The sequence below is a fragment of the Haemaphysalis longicornis genome, unplaced genomic scaffold, assembly GCF_048455015.1.
Source record: "Haemaphysalis longicornis isolate Haplotype H1 unplaced genomic scaffold, Haemaphysalis longicornis Haplotype H1 scaffold_8, whole genome shotgun sequence".
In the NCBI taxonomy this organism is placed as follows: Eukaryota; Metazoa; Arthropoda; class Arachnida; order Ixodida; family Ixodidae; genus Haemaphysalis; species Haemaphysalis longicornis.
In genome coordinates this window covers 84,782,814-84,809,426 of record NW_027526445.1, presented here as the reverse complement: position 1 = coordinate 84,809,426, position 26,613 = coordinate 84,782,814, and positions in this window count along the sequence as shown.

Genomic DNA, 26,613 nt, shown 5'->3' with positions numbered 1-26,613 from the left:
TATCCTAAAGGTTACAAGGATATGGATGATATCAGCAAAAATTGTTAAACTCCTTCTCTTCACTTTACAGAATTCTCAATTTCGTTAGGGGATTACGGAACACGGTGGCAGTCTGTCCTCCCCATAGTAGGTTATTTAAACGATGTCAAATTACTTCAGAAACTTGGCAAACAGACGGTGTCTTTGATGCCACTCGAGTACCGTATTTACCAGATTCTAACGCGCACTTTTTTTCCGAAAAAATAGGCCGAAAAATCGCATGCGCGTTAGAATCGGATACAAAACCAAAACTGCCGAAACAGCGGAAATTTCGTCCGACCTATCGCCATCGCCATCTCAAGATGGCACCAAAGCTTTTAGCAAAGATTTTTCGGGCGCAGCAAGCCTTGGCGCCTAGGCCTTTCTATCGGCGTTCGCACAAATCGTCAAATCGTTTCACTTGCGCGCTTGATAACAGCAATGGCAGCTGCGGCTCCCACGCGTTCAAAACGAGCGGTCGGCTGAAGCGTGCACCTCTGGAGAAGCTCTCGGGATGGGCGTGCGAGGGATGGGCCACGATCCCATAGACCATGGTTGAACGTTCGTTCAGAAGTGTGGCATCGCTAACGCGCTTGAGGGCACCGAGGCTGAGATGTTGTGGTCAGCTGACAGCGATGAGGAGTGAGATGAGTGAGATTACTACGGGAAATAAATCGCCCGTTTCTATCGCATTCGTTTGTCTGGGTCACAAAGTCCCGTGCGCGTTACAATCGGAGGCGCAAGTTTTTTCTTTTTTTTGCCAGGAAAATCGGGTGTGCGTTAGAATCGCGGGCGCGTTAGAATCGGGTAAATACGGTAAATCCTTTCCTTAAATAAAACTGTCAGTCAACACGTTTCTCACCGACGAGAGGATTGGTGACTAGTGATGAGCGCTCTTCTTTTTTAAAAGAACACCCTTCATTGAGCCGGAGCCAGGGAATGTTCATCTTTTTGTCAGTCTCAGTTAGCCTTCACCAATCTCATGCAACAATACCCAAAAATGATAGGCAGGATAACTAAGACTGAGAGCGGGGAGCAGTTTAGACGCAAGTGGGTGCTTGTAGGTTTGACCGGAGGAGGCAATACTTTTTGTATTTAAAAATGCCTGCGCCATTTACGTGAAGTACGGACATTACTGTGTCAGTACTTTCAGTACCCATTACTGTGAAGCTGGATTATGCTACCATCCAAAGGACTCCTACCGGCAGCAAAAACATACTAGCGCCGTGTTCTGGAATTCCTAAATTCAGCACCAATGCAAAAGGTCCAAGGGCCTCCTACATTGACAAAAGACGGCTAATATCGACCATAAATATTGTCACTGCACGAATGCATTTTTGTTTTAAAGAGCAGGGCACCTTCAGGGGCTTGCTTAATGCGTGGTCAAAGTTGGGTGGCTTTACCGCATTGTATGGTGAACAATACACGATTGCCATGTTACTATGAAGTGTGGTTACAGCTGGCTATTCGTACTTCTTACGCGTCAGCGGCTGGGTCCTGGCCGCGTGTACGTATCGCCACGAGTGGCGTCTCTCCGCCCCCTGACATTACGCAATGCCGCCCCCTGAGGCTTACGAGCATGAGGAGCTCGTAAGCCTGCCCTGTAATAAATATTGTTGTCTCTTCCCGCCAATGGTGTGCGGCGTGCTCCCTAACGTCAACGTTTTGACTCTAAATATTTATTACGCGAAATACCGGATGTACTATACCACTACATAGAAAAACGACTACAGCCCAGCGACGTCTGCGGGAGCATTTCCAGTTAAAAATTTGTTCGAACTTCTGTGTTCAGTTGACTTTATATCTGGTATCTCCCGGACAATCCGTGAACTAAAGTGAAAGCTTCTTTCATTTTCAGAACACAGTAAATTTTGTTGGTTCATTCCTCCAGAAAAACGCACCAAAGTCTACAATACTCAAAACAGAAGCCGCCATAGAAGCCTTCTGGGTGCCACTGGAGTGCTTTCGAAGACCACCAACACCAAAAGTTTGTTCGGACTTCTTTGCAACAAACAGGAAATGTGAAAAGCCTCAGCCGAGCGGGCTAACGTATTCTCTATTAGGCAGTTTGGAGTGCTAAAGTCAAAAGGAGTGAAAAAATGCAATGTTTTTATAGCTCAGTAGTTGGTAACACTGCTCATAAGCTGGCCTGTGAAGTCTGTTTCTCTAATTACTACTTCACAAAACGCCAGTAACCTGTCGAAGACGCGGGGAGCTGAAGCGTCGTATATGAATTCATATTTATAACACTGTTACATTTCCTAACGGTATAAGTGGTAAGTGCCAGCGTTGAAGGAGCGTGGTCCGACATTCTTTAAGTACATGCTTTCACCGTAACTTCGTTGCATTGATTATGTTTAAAATGCAAGTTTACAAATGAAACCGCCACTCCAAAAAATCATACTTGCAAACATTTTTCAGATTTCTTCGGATCATGTGAAACATATAGAAGTCCTACTCCTAATTCTATTTTTCATCTCCTACTGACGGTATGTAAGCTATTGTCGACCTCACTATATTGGCCAGCTAACGTAATAGTTTTTTTCTTTTTCAAATTGCAGTATGTTCCGCTGGTCTTCTATAATTTTATTCGCAAGCCGACCTAGCAGTTGTTACATAGCACAGCCGCCAAAACTTGCCTTTAACGTGGAATCTCAGTTCTAATGTCTTCTATTCAACTCGAATAAATTAAAACCGGTGCCAATTGCTGATGCATTGCTCTTATTGTGCGGAAACTTAGCTTAGCGTATTATTTGACGGACATGGGCTCTTACTGTCAAAATTAGTTTCTGCAAATAAATACGTGCGAACTTTGCCCACTCCGAAGTAAACTGCGTTACTGCAACACGTTTATTTGCGGCTGCTCAGTTAAGACTAGAAAACTTTCAAATGAGAAACATCATGGTGTCAAACCAGTGTTGTATGGAACAGCGTTCCAAGGAACGGCGTTCCTGGAACTAGTTCCTTCTTGGAGGAACGGAGGATCACCACCTGGTGGACTGCGCTGGTGGCCTATATTTTTTTTGTTATAATCTTTCTACCTAAACGCATTGCGAACCTCACAGTCATTTCTTCTTTTGCTGTATTCTGTTACTCGCAAATTGCTGCTTTATATCTGATACGCGAAGCTTCCCTTTTGTTAACCCCTTTCTAAATTCCCTGCAAAAGCGTCTGTAAGGTATTTTAAATAAACTGTAGTATTAAATCATTATTAAATAAAGACCTCTGTATGTTCCTTTCGACGCCGTTTCTAGTGCAAGACATTTAATTACGTTCCTGCATGTATATTTGTAATCGCTTATTAGAAGCGGAGTAACCTTACTGCGCATAAGTAAGACTAAAGTGGGAAATGTCATATGTGTTGCACCTATAATAAACGAGCACCAAAATTACCGTAAGTCATGTCTGGAGTTTGTTCGGTGCTCCCTGAAAAAAAAATGCTTAGGAGCGTTTCTCGGGATTCTTTTCATTTCCAGATAAACTGCTATAGGCGGTGTTTATATTCTTATATTACAGGTGGTACTATGTGAGTTTTTTTTTATTTCCCATTTTATTTCGCCTCAGGAATTTTATACCCAAATTTTAATTTTTAGAAATGAAATGTAACGTTAATATAACGATTGTTTCAATGTTCGAAGTGGAACTGAAACGCGTTCCTTTTGCAATAAAGGAACTTGTAACTGGAACTCATTTCAAAATAAGGAAGGAACGAGGAACGAGCTTTCGTTCGTGTTTCAGAGGAATGTGTAGAACATTGCATAAAACCAATCGTACAGAAAATGAAGAGCACTAGGTTTCGATGCCGATTTGGTTCCGTCTTCATGAGTTACGGGGGCCGCAATGCAGCGGCGCGTACCTACGTTCAGCTCGGTTGATCACTTACAAAGCCCCTCGCAGTAGAACGCAGACCATGCACACAGACGACTGCGTTCAACTCAAGCGAGTAACGCTTTGTGAAGTTCGCTCTATACGCCAGGACTAAATTGAAAACCTCTTTTTTTCAGACCTTTCTGTTCCAGGGGATGGCCGTGGCGGCGAACTCGAATTTCAATTCAACCACATCGCATTGCTTGGTGACTGCACGGCATTCGCTGGTATTTTTGCGGCCGTTCAACTGCCTAAACCACTGAGGTAGATTGCCACTTTCAGCAATATATAACGGGGGACACTGTGCAGACGGAAGCGGTAAAGAACTCAGTGGTTTGGTCATTGCCGCAAAATGTTTAAAGCAGGGAACTGGGTCGCCTATTCTGCGACCGCGCACTCCTCGAAAACGAAGCAACACTGGATTAAAGCACACCCTTGAAGGCCCACGAGCCATGCCGTTAGTGGTATTCTGCTGCTCAGGACGTATGTTTTGCAGGAAGGATATTTTACAAACAGAAATTTGGCGCATCTTCCACTAGTGGCAGCTTGTACGCTCCTTTCATCTGAGACACGGCTATTGATTGCACTTAGCCGTTTTTTGTGAAAATACCGCGGAAAGTTTCTATTAATGGCAGGCCCGGATCTTGCCGCGTGCAGGCTGTCATCTCTCTCCGAAAGTGGGCCGTGTTAACACGCACTAGAACACGTTGCCAAGCCGAAAGCCAACTCCCGTGCTATGAACCCAAAAATAATGTGCTGCACTTAAGATCAAAAATAGTTCATGCAGATAGACGTTGGTCTTATAATGAAAGAAACCCCGTTGTGAACGAACCACGCAAAGCGTATTTTTTATTTTCGAATCGGCTCCGCATGTTGTTGTTACACGCCTCTGCTAACGCTGTTCCTATCGGGCTTTAATTTCGGCCATTAATTTCGGCTTCCGATTGCACGGCGCAAAGGTGAATGGTTCGATTTCGCGACCTTCCTAACCTCATGTTTCTATTGAGTCTTCCGGGTTTGTTGGTCCTACTAACGGGCAAGGCTTGGCCTAAACAGCTGCGCTTTATAAAAGTGGAACCGCAATGGACGCCGCCATCTGCGTAATATAGGGTATTTAACGATGCAGCACCTATAAGATAAACCCTGAGGACCTTCTCGTTGGGACCTTAGTGACCTAAAATTTCTCCTCGCTATGTGGACTAATGTCTTTCTCCACGCGACTGCCTTATGCAGCAATTAGTATGAAATAATATATAAATACACTTAATTCGGTCATTCAGCACGCGGATAAATGCTAACATAATGGCTTCACACTTTCTTTAGCGGTCAGAAAAAGAGAGAAAAGGAAGAACGTGGATGTTTCCTTACCCGGAAAGCCTGCTCACATCATTTGAAATTTTCATTTTATTTCGGCGGCAGCCGTCAATGGCGAGACCTCTTTTGTGTCTACTTTACTCCACAGAGTAAGCTGAGTATGCTCTTCGGCGTAGAGACGCAACAAATAGGAGAGCCGGGTAATTGCCAACCTTTAAAATGGCTACGCAAAAACGTTAGTTCGTTCCATAATCCGCCGCGCAGAGAGATACAGCTTGACAAACTCGCCGAACACATCGACAAAAAAACCTTTGGAACACGTTCCTTTGGCGGCTGTAACAAAACCTGGCGAGGCGTTGCCCCGCAGGTTCAAAGGGGAAAGCTGTGCGTCATCCACAATCATTCGACGACTATAGGCTACCTGCTTCCCCGCTGTACAGGCCAAGCGAGAGTAGAAAAAGCGCCTGGAGGGTCTAACTGCATTCCTCGCAGCGGGAACTCCTCATCATACATCGGCGACACCAAAATTTACATAAAAGATTAGGTATCACAAAAGGACGTCCGCAAACAGATCAGGAAATGCAATTACGTCGCCTTGCACTTTTATGTCAAGAAATGACGGAAGCACGTATTGTCGGGATGCATTTTGAAGAAGAAAGACCAGGACGCCGACTAGGAGTAATTTCGAGTTTGAAAGAAATTAACGTTTTGGCTTCTACAAGGAAGCCTTGGTCACAATAAAATCTTGAAGGGAAATCATCGCCTAAAGGGGCCATGAAGAGATAATACAACTTTAATTTGAAAGAACTAAGATTCAGTATCTCACTCAGCTCCATTGCGGCCACAAAAGATGTTTTTTAACAAAAAAAAGCAATAAGTATTTAAAAACTTGCAAATTTTCCGCCACAGGGACGTGTTATTAGCAAGAATGACGTCATACGGGCCAACAATAAAATATGATTTTCAATGCGTTAACGGCACGTTACCATTCAAGTGATACGGTCAAATGGAACTTGAGGCCCCATTACAGACGTCCAGTCACGTGTCGTCGCGACAGCTCAGATAGGCGAGAGCCAATCGCACAAACAAGGTTCCGTGCCGCCATAGAAAAGTTGTGAGAAATTCGCTAGGGGGTCGCGACTGCTTCACGCGTTCTCCTTTATATCTCCATTATTTGTTGCGTTAAGATTGCGTTAAGATTGCGTTGATATCGGTATCATTGTTCTCGGGAATAAGCTGTTTTTCTAAAAAACCCAACTTGTATTTTGTCGGCATGGCTCCTTTAAGTACGTTTGACAACGCTCCACAGACAAATTGCATTGATTGATTGGCCCCGCACGGGGCACCTTGAGCAACCTTGGTGACGGTACTGGCGATACCGCGGACCCCGAGCCCCCAAACATAAGCTGGATCCAACCGTGGCGATGTGTTTATAGGTGGAGGGTTAGAAACCACGAACGGTGGCCGTCGGAGCCTTGGTCAAGCTCCGGCCGATGGGCTCCCTGCCTGCCTACCAGGCAGGGAGCTCCGGGACCTCTTTGACTACCAGGGTAAGGTCAAAGGAGAAAGTACCCCCGTCTGCCTGCTTTCCAATGTATCATATGGCATTTTTCAAACCCCCCCAAACGTGATCGGCCCCCGAAAAGGGGCCGCACCGAAGTTTCGTTCCCCCCTCTTTCAACAAATGTCTTGTCAACAACCGTGAATAACTATGCTCGTTTTCTTGTGATTGAGTCAGCTGACTCAGCAAGACCTGTCGCTTCCATGTCCGTATTATTGATTTCTAAATTTCTGCAAAGCACCTTAGGTGGCAAATATCAAACTAAAAAGCTCAGGACCGGTGAAATCCTTGTAGAACTCAATTCCGAACAACAAGCCCGCACTCTTCTTGCACAAACCCGCATCCATGATCTGGACATCAGGGTCACGCCCCACATGAGCCTAAACAGCTTTTAGGGTGTGATTTCTGAGACAGACCTCCTGACGGAAACAGATGCCGACCTTCTCGAAGGTTTACAGGATATGGGCGTCACAGCTGTGCGACGCATCACGATGCGCAGGGACGACAAGACAATCCCCACCAAACACATTATCCTGACCTTTGACCGCTCGGCACTTCACAATATATAAATGCAGGCTTCATTCGATGCTCCATTCGTCCTTACATTCCGAACCCGCGCCGCTGCTTCAAGTGCCAGCGATTCGGGCACGGTACAAACTCTTGCCGTGGCCGAACGACCTGTGCAAAATGCGTGGCGTACGATCACTCCAGCGACAACTGCCCATCCGACACCCTCACCTGTGTGAACTGCGGGGGGTCGCATGCAGCGTACTCCCGCAAATGTGAAAAATTTCAAACAGAAAAAAAAGATCATCAACATCAAGATCACTGAGAACATCACCTTCCCAGAGGCGCGAAAGAGGTTCGCCTCTTTCCCCCTGGGGAGGTACGCCGACGCAGCTCGCCGGGGGGCGGAGCGGCGTCTGCTTTCGGCTGGGACCCAGTACCGCGAGTCGGACTTGGTCCCGCCTGCGCCTCCCCCCCCCCCCCCCTGGGTTGCCTCATGCAGCCCAACCCGGCACCACGCCGGTTGCTGAGGCAGCAGCGGTTGTGGTGCCAACCGTCTCTGTTGGGAACGATGCCGCTCCCGCCCCTGCCTGCCCGTCCTCCAGTGCGTTGGAGGGTGCCGAGGGGATGGACACCGGGGGCCCTGCATCGGCTCCCACTGCCAGCGCACCGCCCGTGCCACCTCTGGTGCCCCGGACGCCCTCGGCGGTGGCGGCTCAAACGAAGGGCTCCCGAAAGGGGGCCAAGTCCGGGGGGCCTGGTCCGCCGGGCACCCTTCTGGCATCTGACGAGGAAATGGATGTCGCGCCGTTCCTGCCTGCAACGCAGCGCAAGGAGCAGCCTCCGATGTCCAAGACCACAGAAAAGCCTAAAAATCCTAGAATAACAGCCCCGAAAGACGACACATGAACAAACAGACACACACACTCCAGTTATTCTTAAATTTAAATAATGGGAACAGAAAACATCATCCAATGGAACTGCAGAGGCCTCCTTAAAAATCTTGAAGATGTGTATGAGATTCTGCATCAGTCAGCCAAGTGTCATGTGTCTCCAGGAAACCCACCTCAATTCGAAACAAACAAATTTCTTAAATAGGTACATGGTATTCAGAAAGGACAGGGTTGGCTGCACACACTCTTCAGGAGGTGTGGCAATTGTTGCCCGGAAATCCTTAGCCGGCCACCCTGTCACTGAACACTGTCCTTGAGGCTGTAGCAATCCGTACGATAATATTTAATAGGTTAATAACGGTATGCTCCATTTACATTCCTCCTGATTTTGCACTTCTGAGCTCTGATTTCGAGGCACTGGTTGACCAGCTGCCCGAAACATACATACTAACAGGCGACCTTAATGCGCACAACTCTCTTTGTGGCTCCTCCAGAACGGATGCCCGAGGTCGCGTGATAGAGAAGTTTCTTACATCCTCCGGAGCATGCCTTTTCAAAAAAAACAGCCTACATACCATAACTTAGGACACAATACATACTCGCATCTTGACTTGGCGATTGGTTCTGCAGTTCTCTTTCCATGTCTTGAGTGGGGTGTGGGCACAGACCCATATGGTAGTGACCATTTCCCCACTTCACTAACGTACATAGTTAAAGGCCCATGCAGTCCATCTTCCCATAATAGGTTTAATGAATCAAAAGCAAACTGGAGTACATTCACAGAAACATCTAAACTACACCACGCAACCATAAAACACCTACACGTGGAGGAAGCAGCCCGACTCGTCACGGCACACATACTCGACGCCGCCGAAAAGTCAATGCCCCAGTCCTCCAGTGCATCCCGCAACCCAAGGAGGCCCTGGTGGAACGAGGACTGTAGGCGGGCGCGAGAGGCCCAGAACAAGGCGTGGGGTGTCCTTCGCCGGTACCCCACGTCAGATAACCTCATTTCTTTTAAACGGGCAAAGGCTTTTGGGAAGCGAGTGCGTCGTGAGGCGAAAAGGGAGAGTTGGCACACCTTCCTCACCTCCATCAACTCATACACTGATACACACAAAGTCTGGACACGAATACGCAAGCTGAAAGGACAACAAAAAAAAACAGCCTGCCCCTGGTTAGCAAAACAGGGGACACACTCGAAGACCAGGCCAACACACTTGCATAACACTTCGAACACGTGTCCAGCTCATCACACTACACAAACACTTTCATGAAGCACAAAACGTCTGCGGAAAAGAAGTCCCTGCGTGATAGCAAGAAGTCGCACACTTCTTACAATTCTCCTTTTACAATTCATGAGCTGAAGGTTGCTCTGAGCACATGTAAGCCTTCAGCTCCAGGTGCAGACAAAATCACATACACCATGATACAACACCTACACCCAAACACTCTTGAAACACTCCTACATCTATACAACAACATATGGCTTTCGGGGCACATTCCTCGCTCTTGGAGGGAGGCCATAGTAGTGGCTTTACTGAAGGAAGGAAAGGACCCTTCCTCTCCTGCTAGCTATCGGCCCATCGCCCTTACAAGCTGCCTTTGCAAGCTCTTCGAGAAGATGATAAACAGGAGACTTGTGTACTTCCTTGAGTACAACGGTCTTCTCGAGGGCTGCCAGGCAGGCTTCAGGGCGGGGCGATCTACAAATGACCAACTTGTCGCCCTTGAATCATACATAAAGGACGCTTTCATTCACAAACAGTTTTGCACAACGGTATTTTTTGACCTTGAGAAGGCCTATGACACCGCTTGGCGTTACGGGATCCTAAGTGACCTAAAGTCTTTCGGTGTTTCGGGCCATATGCTCAACACCCTTGCTAGTTATTTGTCCGAAAGAACGTTTCGCGTGAGAGTAGGTAGCGCACTCTCAAGAGTTCATGTGCAAGAAAACGGCGTTCCGCAAGGTGGAGTGCTAAACTCCACTCTGTTCATAGTTAAAATGAACTCCCTTGGGAAGGCATTGCCACCTACAATTTCTTATTCAATGTATGTAGACGACATCCAGCTATCTTTTAAATCATGTAATATGTCCATCTGTGAGCGTCAAGTCCAGCTCGGTGTCAAAAAACTTGCCAGCTGGGCAGACAAGAACGGTTTTAAAGTTAACCCAGAAAAAAGCACCGGTGTTGTCTTTTCCAGGAGGCGTGGGATTCATCTGGACCCAGACATTATCCTTAATGGCGTATCGATTCCTGTGAGGAAGGAACACAAGTTTTTAGGTGTGGTGCTGGATGAAAGACTTACGTTCATCCCTCACACTAAACAATTGAAACATAAATGTCTAAACCCCGCACGGGGCACGTTGAGTATTCATGGTGACGGTGTTGGGGACACCGCGGACCCCGAGCCCCCAACATAAACTGTAACCTACCGTGGTGATGTGTTTAAAGGTGAAGGGTAGAAGCCTCAAACGGTGGCCGTCGGAGCCCAGGTCAAGCTCCGGCGGATGGGCTCCCTGTCTGTTTACCAGGCAGGGAGCTCCGGGACCTCTCAGGCTATCAGGGTAAGGTTTGAGAAGAAAGTACCCCCGTCCCCTGCTTTTTTCTATGCTGTATGGAAAATTCAAAACCCCCCTCCAAACGTGATCGGTCCCTGAAAAGGGGCCGCACCGAAGTAACTTTCCCTCCACTTTCAAGTATGAGCTTCCCAAAGCCAGACAAATACTCTCGTTTCCTTGTTGTCGAATCTCTTGATTCAGCTCGCCCTCTTGCTTCACAATCAGTATTTTTAATTACAAAATACCTTGATGGAATAATTGGGAAAACCTACAATGCCAAAAAACAACGCACAGGTGAAGTCCTTGTTGAAGTAAAAAACCAACAGCAGGCAACCACACTTCTTGGTCAGAAGAAAATGGTCGATCTGGACATCAGGGTCACACCCCACCGCAGCCTGAATAGCTCGCAGGGTGTGATCTCGGAGGCAGATCTTCTTAATGAGACAGATGCCGACATTCTTGAAGGTGTAAAGGATCAGGGTGTCACAGCCGTGCGCCGCATCACGATGCGTAGAGATGATAAGGTAATTCCCACGAAACACATTATCCTGACCTTCAACTGCTCCTCACTTCCTGACCATATCAACGCAGGGTTCATCCGATGCTCCATTCGTCCTTACATTCAAAACCCGCGCCGCTGCTTTAAGTGCCAGCGGTTCGGGCACGGAACCAACTCCTGCCGTGGTCGTCTGACCTGCGCAAAGTGCGCTCAGCATGATCATCCTTCCGATAATTGTCCATCGTCAACCCTCACCTGCGCCAACTGCCAGGGACCCCATGCCGCCTACTCTCGAACGTGCGAGAAGTTTAAGCAGGAGAAGGCGATCATTAATGTGAAGGTAACTGAGAACATCACCTTCCCAGAGGCGCGAAAGAGGTTCGCCTCTTTCCCCCTGGGGAGGTACGCCGACGAGGCTCGCCGGGGGGCGGAGCGGCGTCTGGTGTCCACAGGGACCCAGTTCAGCGAGTCTGACCTGGTCCCTGCTCCGCCCCCCCCTGGGGTGCCTCAGGCAGCCCAATCCGTTGCCACGCCGCTTGCTGAGGCAGCAGCGGTTGTGGTGACAACCTCTTCTGTGGGAACCGGTGCGGCTCCCGCCTCTGCCTCCCCGTCCTCCAGTGCGTTGGAGGTTGCCGACCGGATGGACACCGGGGGCCCCGCATCGGCTCCCGCCGCCACCGCCCCTCCCGTGCCACCTCTGGTGCCCCGGATGCCCTCGGCGGTGGCAGCTCAAACAAAGGGCTCCCGAAAGGGGGCCAAGTCCGGGGGGCCTGGTCCGCCGGGCACCCTTCTGGCATCCGACGAGGAGATGGATGTCACGCCGTTCCTGCCTGCTACGCAGCGCAAGGAGCGGCCTCCGATGTCCAAGCAGACAGAAAAGCCTAAAAATCCTAGAATAACAGCCCCGAAAGACGACACATGAACAAACACACACACACACTCCAGTTATTCTTAAACTTAAATAATGGGAACAGAAAACATCATCCAATGGAACTGCAGAGGCCTCCTTAAAAATCTTGACGATGTGTATGAAATTCTGCATGCCAGTCAGCCAAGTGTCATGTGTCTCCAGGAAACCCACCTCAATTCTAAACAAACAAATTTCTTAAATAGGTACATGGTTTTCAGAAAGGACAGGGTTGGCTGCACACACTCTTCAGGAGGTGTGGCAATTGTCGCCCGGAAATCCTTAGCCTGCCACCCTGTCACTCTGAACACTGTCCTTGAGGCTGTAGCAATCCGTACGATAATATTTAATAGGTTAATAACGGTATGCTCCATTTACATTCGTCCTGATTTTGCACTTCTGAGCTCTGATTTCGAGGCGCTGGTTGACCAGCTGCCCGAACCATACATACTAACAGGCGACCTTAATGCGCACAACTCTCTTTGGGGCTCCTCCAGAACGGATGCCCGAGGTCGCATGATAGAGAAGTTTCTTACATCCTCCGGAGCATGCCTTTTCAACAAAAAACAGCCCACATACCATAACTTAGGACACAATACATACTCTCATCTTGACTTGGCTATTGGTTCCGCAGTTCTCTTTCCATGTCTTGAGTGGGGTGTGGGCACGGACCCATATGGTAGTGACCATTTCCCCACTTCATTAACGTATATAGGTATAGGCCCGAGCAGTCCATCTTCCCATAACAGGTTTAATGAATCCAAAGCAAACTGGAGTACATTCACAGAAACATCTAAACTACACCACACAACCATAAAACACCTACACGTGGAGGAAGCCGCCCAACTCGTCACGGCACACATCCTCGACGCCGCCGAAAAGTCCATTCCCCAGGCCTCCAGTGGGTCCCGCAGCCCAAGGAGGCCCTGGTGGAACGAGGACTGCAGGCGGGCGCGAGAGGCCCAGAACAAGGCGTGGGGTGTCCTTCGCCGGTACCCCACGTCAGATAACCTCATTTCTTTTAAACGGGCAAAGGCTTTAGGAAAGCGAGTGCGTCGTGAGGCGAAAAGGGAGAGTTGGCGCACCTTCCTCACCTCCATCAACTCATACACTGATACACACATAGTCTGGACACGAATACGCAAGCTGAAAGGACAACAAAAAAACAGCCTGCCCCTGGTTAGCACAACAGGGGACACACTCGAAGACCAGGCCAACACACTTGCACAACATTTCGAACACGTGTCCAGCTCATCACACTACACAAACACTTTCATGAAGCACAAAACGTCTGCGGAAAAGAAGTCCCTGCGTGATAGCAAGAAGTCGCACACTTCTTACAATTCTCCTTTTTCAATTCATGAGCTGAAGGTTGCTCTGAGCACATGTAAGCCTTCAGCTCCAGGTGCAGACAAAATCACATACACCATGATACAACACCTACACCCAAACACTCTTGAAACACTCCTACATCTATACAACAACATATGGCTTTCGGGGCACATTCCTCGCTCTTGGAGGGAGGCCATAGTAGTGGCTTTCCTGAAGGAACGAAAGGACCCTTCCTCTCCTGCTAGCTATCGGCCCATCGCCCTTACAAGCTGCCTTTGCAAGCTCTTCGAGAAGATGATAAACAGGAGACTTGTGTACTTCCTTGAGTACAACGGTCTTCTCGAGGGCTGCCAGGCAGGCTTCAGGGCGGGGCGATCTACAAATGACCAACTTGTCGCCCTTGAATCATACATAAAGGACGCTTTCATCCACAAACAGTTTTGCACAACGGTATTTTTTGACCTTGAGAAGGCCTATGACACCGCTTGGCGTTACGGGATCCTAAGTGACCTAAAGTCTTTCGGTGTTTCGGGCCATATGCTCAACACCCTTGCTAGTTATTTGTCCGAAAGAACGTTTCGCGTGAGAGTAGGTAGCGCACTCTCAAGAGTTCATGTGCAAGAAAACGGCGTTCCGCAAGGTGGAGTGCTGAGCTGCACTCTGTTCATAGTTAAAATGAACTCCCTTGGGAAGGCATTGCCACCTACAATTTCTTATTCAATGTATGTAGACGACATCCAGCTATCTTTTAAATCATGTAATATGTCCATCTGTGAGCGTCAAGTCCAGCTCGGTGTCAAAAAACTTGCCAGCTGGGCAGACAAGAACGGTTTTAAAGTTAACCCAGAAAAAAGCACCTGTGTTGTCTTTTCCAGGAGGCGTGGGATCCATCTGGACCCAGACATTATCCTTAATGGCGTATCGATTCCTGTGAGGAAGGAACACAAGTTTTTAGGTGTGGTGCTGGATGAAAGGCTTACGTTCATCCCTCACATTAAACAATTGAAACATAAATGTCTAAAGGCTCTCAACATTCTTAAAATCTTGTCCCACCAGTCGTATGGAACGGATAAGCAACTCCTGTTACGTATTTTCACAAGTCTAGTGGGGTCTAGATTGGACTATGGGAGTGGTGTGTATGGCTCAGCCACTAAAACAGCCCTTAAAATGCTCGACCCAGTGCTTCACTTGGGGCTTCGCCTCTCTTGTGGCGCATTCCGTACGAGCCCTGTACAGAGTCTTTACGCAGAGTGTGACAAATGGTGCTTATCACACCAGCGAACCTATGTTGACTTGTTATATGCCTCTAAAATTTCATCAATGGACAACCATCCTTTTAAACCGGTTTTTAATGATACATCCACATCAAAACTCTTTTTAAATCGCCCGTCCATTCCTGTTCCCTTCTCGCTCAGAGTAAGGGACGAGGTCACTATTCATGAGGTCTCCTTTGTAGACACATTCAAGTCATCTATCACTGATCTTGTAGCACCATGGCATCTTCGTCCTGTTGCATGTGACTTGTCTTTCTTAAAATACAATAAGAACAGGACACCGAAAAGTGGGATTCTGCAGCATTTCATGTATGTGCAGGATAAATACAAGGCTGCAGAGTTTTTCAGCGATGCATCGAAAACGTTCACTGCAGTGTCTTGTGCGGCGCATGGCCGAATTTTGAAGCATATAGAACCATGAATGTAAAGACAAGTATTTTTACGGCAGAAGCATATGGCATTTTTCTTGTTGTAAGTCACATAGTTGAACATCATATTCCTAAATCCATCATCTATACAGATTCACTGAGTGTCGTCCGTACATTGTCATCCGGAGAGTCCTCGAAAAACCATGTAGTTAACCTTGTCTTGAAATCAATTGTGCTGGCATATTCTTCAAACCTTGAGGTGACTGTGTGTTGGGTGCCAGGCCACTCTGGCATCGGCGGAAATGAACTGGCGGATGAAATGGCCGCCAATGCTGCACTCCGAAACACAGTAGACATAATAACACTACCTTACACAGACCTCAAGCCACACATAAGACAACACTTGCGCAGAACATGGCAAACACACTGGAATGAACAGACAGACAACAAACTACATGTAATAAAGCCACACTTGGGACGGTACACATCTGACTCGCACAACAGACACACGGAAGTCGCCTTGGGTAGGCTGCGGATAGGGCACACCCATGCAACGCACTCGTATCTGCTGACGGGATCTCCTAGACCCCAGTGCGGCAGGTGCGGAGAGGCCCTATCCGTAGTGCACATACTAATCACATGCAAGGCACTTCACACAACACGACACAAACACTTCAGAGAACTCTACAGACAACATATTCCCCTACATCCATCTTTTTTCCTAGGTGACGATGCCATTGTTTCCGTCAAACGTGTGTTTGAGTATTTGTCAGAAGTCAAGTTTTTAAACCTCATTTCCTATCACGCATCATGAAATCTGGCCCTTTACACCAGCCATCCTCACTGTCTTTTATTGATTTTACTTTTGTTCTTGCTTATTGATTTCAGTGTCTAAGTTCTCACCTCTCATATTTAACCACTGTTTTGGCGCTCTTTGCCCTAGTTGGCCTTGCGCCATTAACATCCAACCATCATCATCATCATAAATGTCTAAAGGCTCTCAACATTCTTACAATCTTGTCCCACCAGTCGTATGGAACCGACAAGCAACTCCTGTTACGTATTTTCACAAGTCTAGTGGGGTCTAGATTGGACTATGGGAGTGTTGTGTATGGGTCAGCCACTAAAACAGCACTTAAAATGCTCGACCCAGTGCTTCACTTGGGGCTTCGCCTCTCTTGTGGCGCATTCCGTACGAGCCCTGTACAGAGTCTTTGCGCAGAGTGTGACAAATGGTGCTTATCACACCAGCGAACCTATGTTGATTTGTTATATGCCTCTAAATTTTCATCAATCGACAACCATCCTTTTAAACCGGTTTTTAATGATACATCCACATCAAAACTCTTTTTAAATCGCCCGTCCATTCCTGTTCCCTTCTCGCTCAGAGTAAGGGACGAGGTAACTATTCATGAGGTCTCCTTTGTGGACACATTCAAGTCATCTATCACTGATCTTGTAGCACCATGGCATCTTCGTCCTGTTGCATGTGACTTGTATTTCTTAAAATACAATAAGAACAGGACACCGAAAAGTGGGATTCTGCAGCATTTCATGTATGTGCAGGATAAATACAAGGCTGCAGAGTTTTTCAGCGATGCATCGAAAACGTTCACTGCAGTGTCTTGTGCGGCGCATGGGCCGAATTTTGAAGCATATAGAACCATGAATGTAAAGACAAGTATTTTTACGGCAGAAGCATATGGCATTTTTCTTATTGTAAGTCACATAGTTGAACATCATATTCATAAATCTATCATCTATACAGATTCGCTGAGTGTCGTCCGCACATTGTCATCCGGAGAGTCCTCGAAAAACCATGTAGTTAACCTTGTCTTGAAATCAATTGTGCTGGCATATTCTTCAAACCTTGAGGTGACTGTGTGTTGGGTGCCAGGCCACTCTGGCATCGGCGGAAATGAACTGGCGGATGAAATGGCCGCCAATACTGCACTCCGAAACACAGTAGACATAACAACACTACCTTACACAGACCTCAAGCCACACATAAGACAACACTTGCGCAGAACATGGAAAACACACTGGAATGAACAGACAGATAACAAACTACATGTAATAAAGCCACACTTGGGACGGTACACATCTGACTCGCACAACAGACACACGGAAGTCGCCTTGGGTATGCTGCGGATAGGGCACACCCATGCAACGCACTCGTATCTGCTGACGGGATCTCCTAGACCCCAGTGCGGCAGGTGCGGAGAGGCCCTATCCGTAGTGCACATACTAATCACACGCAAGGCACTTCACACAACACGACACAAACACTTCAGAGAACTCTACAGACAACATATTCCCCTACATCCATTATTTTTCCTAGGTGACGATGCCATTGTTTCCGTCAAACGTGTGTTTGAGTATTTGTCAGAAGTCAAGTTTTTAAACCTCATTTCCTATCACGCATCATGAAATCTGTCCCTTTACACCAGCCATCCTCACTGTCTTTTATTGATTTTACTTTTGTTCTTGCTTACTGATTTCAGTGTCTAAGTTCTTACCTCTCATATTTAACCACTGTTTTGGTTCTCTTTGCCCTAGTTGGCCTTGCGCCATTAACATCCAACCATCATCATCAACTTGCATTGATTGGTGGCAGATTTCCTGCCTTCCTATGCAGGGTGTGTTCCGTCGTCTGTATGTGAAGCGATTTCAGTAGCAAGCGTGGCGTAGCATTCCTTTCTTTTGCAAGGACACGTGCAGCAGAGCAGTTGATTGTTTTCGATGTGGTATCACAGTGCTCGGCATGGGCGCTTGTCGACACATGGTTCTTGTTAACGCCATTTCGATGTTGGTGCAGGCCCTTCGCAAATTTTCCTGATTCGCCAAAGTACACGCAATGGAAATCTTCACAACGAATGACGTAACAACTCGTGCATACCTCTATGTCTGCAGTTTGTCCTTCACGTTCACAAGACCATGTCTTAGTTTCCGATACGGCACATGCGGTGTTTGCACGTTGTATGAGTGGAATATGCGTGGCAGAGCTTCGGTGATGCCGGGCACATACGGAATTGCCGCCCGATTTTGAAGTCCGACGTCGAGAGCATGCGCAGGGGGATGGCGCTGCCGCTGAACACAGTAGATGAAACCCTCCGGGTAACCGCTTGATGAAAGTTTGTAGCGAACTCGCACATTGTCCGCCACCCGGTACTCGAGCTCCCTGCAGATACTGTCTTCTCTGCGGATAAGGGAGGAGACCACAGACCGCTTCAATGCTGCCAGATTCACCGAATTAAAGTGTAGGTATCGGATGGTGTGTGTCTTGTTTCTGAACACCGAAAATGACCGCCTCGCACCATCACGCTTCACCAGGACGTCTAGGAATGCCAGACGCCCGTCGGCCTCTTCCTCAGTCGTGAATTGGATGGCCGGTTCCATTTCATTGAGGTGAGCAGTGAAAGACTCTAGAGAGTCTTTTGGTAGCACACAAAAGTAGTCATCGACGTAGCGCAGGAACGTCTTTGGCTTCGGTGCCAAAGAGGCGAGGACACGATCCTCGAGTCTGCTGGTCGAATAAACTGGTCTGCTGCACGTGTCCTCGCAAAAGAAAGGAATGCTACCTTACGCCTCCAAATGCAATCGCTTCACATACAAACGACAGAACACACGCTGAACCGTAACGCCAGAAATCTCCCACCAATCTACGCAACTTGTCTGCGCAGCGATGTGAAACGTACTTAAGGCGAATATTGCCCTGCAAGATTTTATTGTCACCAAGGCTACCGTGTTGAATCCAAAACGTTCCTTTCTTTTAAACTCGAAGTAACTCGTTGTCGGCGTCCTGGTGTTTCTTCTTCATACACTTTGATGTATCTGATCCTAAAACTTTACGTCACCGGAACGGTCATCCTGAAGCTAGAAACGAAACAGAAGAAGAGGTTTAAGATTAGTAGCGGCATATACAGTTAAGTCCCCCAAACCATAAGAGCCCACTTCGAGTGCTTCCGTTTGTGTGTAGTCCGTCCCGCAAATGGGAGTTTTGTGAGAAACCCACCGTGCCAAAAACCTACAACAAGCCACTTCTTGGTGGCCCCACTCGCTGAAAAAGAAGTAGCCCAGATGCCCGAAACGTAGGCTTCTGCATTCTCCGAATGATTCGTTGGAGTGTAATTAGGTTTGAGATGCTACTGCATCTCATTCACTCGCCTTGTCCCTCCACACGGCGTTGTTGTTGTCCGTCCACACCCTTCCCCCCTTCTCCTTGCCGAGTGAGCTGCGCTCTCCGCCGCTCACCCCCTCTCCTCTCCGATAGTGAACACTCTCGCGAGGGGAATTGGATTGGATTCGATTGGGTTGGCTTGGTTTGGCTGGGATTAGATTGGATTCGATTTGGATTGGAATAAAGTGGATTGTGTTTGATTGTGTTGCGTCATAGCCGCACCACGTTGCGTCATAGCAGCGGTCGCTTCAGCACCGGCGTTCCGATTTCGGGCACGTGCATAGACTTGATCTTCGCTGCAAATTGTACGGTGGTCCCGTTACTTCACCATCCACTACCCGTACACTTAGGCGACCACAAGGCTGTCATCGTTCACGTTACGCCGCGTGTTAAATAAAGAATACATCATACGCATTCCTCACACGTTTCACGCAATTTGAGAATCAACCCAACGGAAACACCAAGTGAAACCCCAAGATGCGTCGCATCTCCACAGGTTTCATTTGTAACTTGCTAACCACACACGCCTGTGAAACGCTTAACGTTAACGATCATTTAGTATTTTTTTATACTTCCTCCATCAACATCTTAATGATCTAAGCTTTTGGTGACTTTTTATTTGCTTGTATATACGCAGTGTTGTTATCTGTTGTGAATATGTTTTGGAAACAACCACGTTTTCTCAGCGAAGTCAATTGAACAATTGAACTTACCTCACAGTTTCTTCCTATTAGATGGGGAGTGCAATTTCATCCAGAGGTATTACGTTTAAACCGATCAGCAATTCCCTGGCAAGCCAAAGAATCCCTACATACACTGGAAACCCTTGATAATAGCGCCTCTTTTGTGTTCTAAACAAAGTAATACCACGCAATCATTGAGGCCTTACTGTGAAGCAGTCGAAAATGGTTGGTGCTTTGACATTTTTTGCAGTCGAAGCTGATCAATGCCGTGGGCAAGCAACCTTTTAACTGAGAAACAAGATTCAGTCCGAATATGTGCAATAAGAATGGTTGCGAAGCACATCCAAAAGAAATATTGATACAACTTCGCACTAGTGGCGCGAAGAGAGAGCAAACAGGAAAGCTGGCGGCTCCCCTTGGCTGTTGGTTCGGCAAAGTTTATGCGTGGTTTGAATAGAGTGTAAGACACGTTTTGTACCAGGTTATGCTTCCAAACTCGCTCAGGTGTTTCCAATATTGAACGGTAGTCCTAAATAAAAATGAACACCAGGCCATTAAAGTATGTACAATGTACGCTTGCACAACGACATTGTCGTGACGCTCCCAGTGTAGAGGAGGGTGAACGAGGCGAGTGAGGCGAGCGTTTGCTCAAACGTTTTGAACAGCTTCGGTTGCCACCGTCTGGCTTGTGTAATCCTACCTACGGGACGCTAATTTTTAGGTTTTCACTTCTCGTCCTTACTGCGTTTTTTTCCTTCGGCAAGAATTGTTTTCCACCACAACAACTGACTGACTTGTCCAAGCATGCAACAAGCTTTGAGGCGAGGCACCCTGTTGCGCGTTTTCAAACCCGTGCTTGTAGCAGTTGTATCTCGGCTCCGGCAGGTGGGGACAGTATTACTGCGCGCTCAGAGAGGCTTTCCTTTGCAGGAAACCCGGCGGAACCACCAGTTTAAGTAGCACAGTGGTAAAAACTCTTAGTTTGGTTTAGCTCTTGCCTAGTGCGTAGAGTTTTAGTGCCAGAACACCAAGCAGACCCTGCACATACGTACGTCGGTGTTACGTCTCACTACGCGACATTTGACACATTAAAGCGTTCCGCAACTTTGGACTGTTAAATTTAGTGGTGTCCTAGCGAACATTTGGCCTGTGCGACCAGCGCGTCGGCTGTACTAGCGGTGAACGTGCTACCTACGCGTGAGGTTACTCAGCGGATTAAGAAACCTGGTGAACTTCAAAACGACAATTTCTCGAGTGTATTCTACAATTGTTTCATTTTTTCTTATCTTTGTTTCATCTTTCTTATCTTTCCACTTTGTTCTCTTGTCTACACTTTCACCCGAAGAACCATGTTAGGCACTCTGCTGGACAATACTCCTCAGTACAATGTCGCCCTTAATGTCGCCCTTTGGTTAGCTTCCCGGTTCACTCCGCAAAGGTTTCGAGTTCAATTCCCGGGACCTCCCTAACTCCATTTTTGTATTGAGGATTCCAGGTTTGTTGGTGCAATGAACGGACAAGGTTCGGCCTAAAAAGCCGTGCTTTAGAGTGGAACCGCACTAGGCGCCTCCATCTCCATAACAATGGCTAGTTGACGATGTCGCATATAAAACATAAAGCCTGAAGACATTCTCGGCGCGACCTATGTGACCTGAAATTTTTATCCGCTATGTGGACATATATTTTCCCAAAGTACAGACTTAGACCACAATCACTGTGAAATATCATATAAATCCCATTCACTTTTCATTCAGTCAAGGGCTAAATGTTAACACGATGGCTTCATATGTTTTTCTTTCATTTTCATTTCTTACAGCAAGGACTCCTTTGTGCTCAATTTACTACACAAATTAAGCGCAATTTGCTCTTCGGCGTATGAACGCAACAAGAACAAGATGGGGTTATTGCGATCCTCTAAAATGGGCTAGGCAAAATTTTCTATAGTCCCATAATTCGCTCCTCAGAGAAGCAGCGAGACGAACTGGCCGAATACAATGAACATCAAACCTTTCAAATACGTTCCGTTTGCGGCCGTCACAGAAGCTTTCGAGGCATGAGCCCGCATGTTCATATCAGAAAAATTGTACCTCATTCACAAGCATTCGACGACTATAGGCTACCTCATTCCCCGCTTTAAATGCCTTTCGAGAAGAAAAAGAGTACCTGGAGCAGATTACCGCTGCCCGCGCCGCGCGAACTGCTAATAATACATGAGTGAAACAAAAAGTTACCTAAAAAATTAGGAACCACAATACCAAGTCCTCAAACAGACCATGCAATGCACGTAAATCGCCGATAACTTTGACGTAGCTGACCACAAAATTTACTTCACCGGAACAGCCATCCTGAAGTTGGAAATAAAATAGAGAAAGAAGTTTAACATTAGTAGTGGTATATCCAGTAAATTCCCCAAACCATAATTGATCTCTTGGAGCGCTTCCGTCTGTGAGTAAAAATCCGGTCCATCCCGCAACGGGAAGTTTTGTGAGGGGCCCACCGGGCTGAAAGGTTATAAGGCTCTGCTCTTGGTTACGACCCCAGTTACTCGTGAAGAAGGAACCAAGCGGGCCCGATGCCTGAGTTCTCTGTACGATTCCCTAGAGTGTTATTATGTTTTTCAACTGTAGCTTGCTAACCAGGATCATGTTTGTCAAACGTTTAGCCTTAAAAATCTTTTAGTATTGTTTGATACTCACTCCCTTTACATACTAATTATCTGTGCTTTCAGGTCGTTTCTGTTTGCTCACATACTTGGTTTTAACATTCTCACGAAGTCATGGACGACGCAGTTGTCTTCAAAGAAAACTAGTTTATTGGAGCGAACTTGTGTTCCCCCAACAACTCAAAGAATTCACAGGCGGTGAGACAGCAGTCAAAAAAGTGACGTGCGTCGGCGAGCGTCATAGAGTAGAATGGAATGCCGCGGCGTCTGCTCTGCAGGCTTTTTATATTTAGGTGCGACTTCTTCTCGAACCGTCGATTTACATCCAGAACCAAGGAGATCTTTCTAGTCCGTTCACGTTAGTTCGGAACACTCTCCCTATCAGAAGAGATAACACATGCGACATAGGAAGAAAGAATGGAACACGCGCTTCCCTTGGCACACAGATAACACAGACCGGCGCAGACGGGCGGTAAAAGCAAAACACAAATAAACAAACCCAATACATGGTTTGCGGCTTTACCCCACCTCTAAGGGAGCATCGACCCGATGCTAAGATATGCAACAGTCCGAACAAAAAAAAATAAAAGTCCGTCATCCTGCATAGAAAGGTTTAAAGCAAACCACGTGGACGAATTCGCGTCGCGTGCGTCATCGTGATGTGCCGGAATCACCATCGGGGATCAGTTCATAGGTAAGTTGGCCAACACGACGTAGAATCTGTTAGGGTCCGAAATACCGTCGTAGAAGCTTCTCACTCAGTACCCTTCGTCGGAAGGGAGTCCAAACCCACGCGCGATCTCCTGGGTGGTACTCAGCGTCTCGGCGTCGGAGGTTGTAGCGGCCGTCATCCACCAGCTGCTGGTCCATTGTACAAACTCGAGCGACTTGGCGGGCGTCGTCCGCACGCTGATGGTATCCTTGGACGTCGGCGTTGAGGCCGTCGTCTTCTGCGTGCGGAAGCATGGCGTCAAGCGTCGTAGTCGGCCGCCCCCCATAGACAAGATTGAACGGTGTAATCTGTATAGTTTCTTGGATAGCCGTTTTGTATACAAATGTGATATATGGGAGCACTTCGTCCCAGGTCTTATGTTCAGCATCAACGTACATGGACAGCATATCCGCAATCGTCTTGTCGATACGTTCCGTTAGTCCCTTCGTTTGGGGGTGGTAGGCTGTCGTTCTTCGGTGATCCGTGTTGCTGTAACGTAAGATTCCTTGCATTAGCTCGGCAGTAAAGGCCGTACCGGGGTCCGTAATTAGAACTTCAGGGGCTCCATGTCGCAGCACAACTTGACTTATGCAGAACTTTGCGACTTCTTAGGCACTACCCCTCGGAAGAGCAGCAGTCTCGGCGTACCGCGTCATGTAGTCTGCCGATACGACAATCCACTTGTTCTCGGAGTGTGATGTAGGGAACGGCCCCAAAATGTCCATTCCAATCTGCTGGAAAGGCCTCGATGGAACGGTGATCAGGTGGATCAGTCCGACGGGTCTCGTTAGCGGTGTTTTCCGTCGCTGCAAGTCACGGCAGCACCGGACGTGGCCGGTGACGTCTGATGTAAGGCAGGGCCACTAGTACCTTGCCTTGATATTTCCAATTGTTCGAGCTGTGCCGAGATGCCCGAAAGACGGGTCGTCACGGCATGCTTCCAAAATTTCGTCCCGAAGGTCTGTAGGGATGACAAGAAGGTAATTAGTTCTCGTTCGGGGGCTGAAAGTTTTCTTTACGAGGACGGAGTTTTTGAGGCTGAATGTGGCAATTTTCGTTTTAACGCTCTAGGCACGTCGACGTTGCGTACTTCGAGGTAGTCGATCATGACGAGCAAGTCGGGATCGGCACGCTGCTGGGCGTCTAGGTAGCTCTCCGTAACGACTCCGAAGAACGCCCGGTCTTCATCGAATTATTGTAGTGCTAGGACGACGGAGGCGCGGGACAGGCAGTCGGCGTAGGAGTGTTTCCTGCCTGATTTGTAGACGATTGTAACGTCGACTTTCTGGAGGCACAAGCTCCATTGCCCAAGGCGGCCAGAGGGGTCCTTCATATTGGCGAGCCAACACAGCGCACGATGGTCTTTCACCACCTAAAATGGCCTACCATACACGTATGTCATCACAAATAGGGATAAAATAGTCACAGTGGCCTAGCAGTTCTATAGGGATCTGTACAGTACCCAGGACATACAATACAAGCCCGGACGAGACACTAGTTCACAGGAGATAGACATCCCACCATTAACGACCGAAGAAGTAAGGAAGGCCCTGAAGGAAATGAAAAGAGGCAAAGCACCTGGCGAGGATCAGATAACAACATACCTCTTGAAGGATGGCGGAGAAATGACCGCAATGGTACCGAAATCTTGGAAGAACGCGAACATCATCCTAATCCATAAGAAAGGCGACATGAAGGACTTGAAAAATTACATGCCGATCAGCTTACTGTCTGTCGTCTACAAGGTATTTACCAAGGTAATCGCTAACCGAATCTCTGCAACCTTACATTTCAGTCACCCTAAAGAACAAGCAGGGTTGCATAAATGATATTCAACAATGGACCATATTCACACGATCAATCAGGTGATAGAGAAGTGCGCTGAGGATACTGAACCCCTATATATAGCCTTCATAGATAATCAGAAAGCATTTTACTCGCTCGAAACCCTAGCAGTGATTCAGGCATTACGGAACCAGGGGGTAGATGAGCATTATGTAGGAATAGTAGAGGATATGTACAATGGATCTACAGCTACCATCATCCGCCATAGGGAGAGCAGTAAAATACCTATAAGGAAGGGTGTCAGACAAGGACACACAATCTCTCCAATGTTATTCACAGTATGCTTACAAGAAGTATTCAGAACATTGGATTGGGAACAGGTGGGAGTAACGGTTAATGGAGAATACCTCAGTAACCTCAGATTTGCTGATGACGTTGCCTTGCTAAGTAACTCGGAGGACGAATTGCAAAGCATGCTTTCCGCACTGGGTGAACAGAGTAGAACCGTGGGCCTGAAAATCAATATGCAGAAAACTAAAGTAATGATTAATAACCTCGGGACAGCTCAGCAGTTTGAGATAGGTGGCGAGGCAGTGGAAGTGGTAAGCGAATATATCTACTTAGGCCAAGTTGTGACCCGAGATCCCAACCATCAGGGCAGAGATAATTAGAAGAATCAGAATGGGGTGGGGTGCATATGGCAGACATTCTCAGATAATGAATAGCAGCCTACTATTGTTGCTGAAGAAGAAAGTGTATGACAGCTGCATCCTACCGGTACTCACCTACGCGGCAGATACTTGGAGGCTCACTAAGAGGGTTCAACTTAATTTGAGAACGACTCAGTGGGCAATGGAGCGGAAAATGATAGGTGTAACATTAAGGGACAAGAAGAGAGCGGAGTGGGTCAGGGAGCAAACTGGTGTTAAAGACATATTAGTAGAAATTAAGAAGAAGAAATGGACGTGGGCAGGGCATGTAATTCGAAGGCAAGATAACCGCTGGTCATTAGGGGAACAAAAGTGGATCCGTAGAGAAGGCAAGCGTTGTAGGGGGCGGCAGAAAGTTAGATGGGCAGATGAAATCAAGAAGTTTGCGGGGATAAATTGGTCACAGTTGGCACAGGACCGAGGTAATTGGAGAATAATGGGAGAGGCATCTGCCCTGCAGTGGGCGTACATGGGCTGGTGATGATGATGATGATGACACGTATGGAAGAAATTTTGAAATGGCACTTATGATAGCCAGGCACTCTTTCTCGGAGGTAGGGTAGTTTTTCTCCTCATTCGACAGACCACGTCTGACATATGCGATTACCTTTTCGCAACCGCTTTCGTTTTCGACGAGGACGGCACCCAAACCTATATCACTGGCGTCTGTGTGCATTTCTGTTTCCGCGTTTTCTTCGAAATGAGCGAGCGCGGGCGGGATTTGGCAGGCGTTTTTGCAGCTCGCAGAATGCATTTTCTTGGTCGTTTTCCCAGCTAA